We start from the raw sequence: 922 nt of genomic DNA, 5'->3' as shown, positions 1-922 counted from the left end.
GGTGCGCACCTTTCGTGCGCTCCAAGGTGCGCACGAAGTCGGAGCTCGGTTTGCCCCGGGTGCGCACCTTGGTGGGCGCCATGGTGCACTCCGAGGTGCCCAAGATTGGTGCGCACCAAGGAGCGCTCCGAAGTGCGCTCCAAGGTGCGCGCGAAGTCGAAAGTTGGGTTAATTGTCCGGTTTGCCTCGGGTGCGCACCTTGCGTGCACCTTCGCCAGGGTGGGCGCCTTGGTGCGCACACCTTGGCTGGGCTGCGCACACCTTGGCACCCGCGTTTCCTTCATTTTAAATTTTTTTTTTTTACAATCTCTCAAGTGGGAAATTCTATAATCTCAACTTTTTTTGCCTTTTCAGGAAACTTTTGAATGGAGCGCATCATTGGTGCGCTCCGAAGTGTGCTCCAAAGCTCTCTCCAGCTGCGTGCACCTGCCCCGGCCGCGCACCCGGCCCCGCCCAGCTTCGCTCACCTGTCCCGGGCGTCTGGTGCGGAACCTTAGAGTAAGAAACATCACCGTGCACCTTGGCCAACGTGCGCGACTCGACCGAGCGCGCACTGGCCGAGGTGCACACCGATTTCACCTGGGTGCGCGCGCAGCACCTCGGGCGCACCGGGGTGCGCGCACAACGCCCGGGTTGCACCGTGGCCTGTGTGCTCGGGGCGCCTCGGGTGCGCGCTCGGTGTCGCCCCCCGCGCGCGCGGTAGTGCGGGCAGCGCACCCCGGCCCGGCCCGGCCCCGACGAGAACGCAAACGGGCAAAAGGTTTATTCAAATAGCATTGCGATGCCCGGCGAAAAACTAAAAAAGGGTGCAACACCGGGACTTCCCGGGAGGTCACCCATCCCAGTACTACTCCGGCCCAAGCGCACTTAACTGCGGAGTTCTGATGGGATCCGGTGCACTAACGCTGGTATGATCGCACCC

The 922-nt window shown here is 62.4% G+C and overlaps 1 non-coding gene across 1 annotated transcript; it reads right to left on the bottom strand.

Annotated features, from left to right (window-relative positions):
- Window positions 1–803: 803 nt before the first annotated feature.
- Window positions 804–922, bottom strand: LOC131867576 (5S ribosomal RNA). The gene has a single exon (XR_009366128.1). It is a non-coding gene; the product is annotated as a 5S ribosomal RNA (ribosomal RNA).

Source organism: Cryptomeria japonica, unplaced genomic scaffold (genome assembly GCF_030272615.1).
Source record: "Cryptomeria japonica unplaced genomic scaffold, Sugi_1.0 HiC_scaffold_175, whole genome shotgun sequence".
Lineage (NCBI taxonomy): Eukaryota > Viridiplantae > Streptophyta > Pinopsida > Cupressales > Cupressaceae > Cryptomeria > Cryptomeria japonica.
The sequence above is the reverse complement of the archived record's forward strand: the minus strand, read 5'-3'. Positions and strand labels throughout refer to the sequence as shown.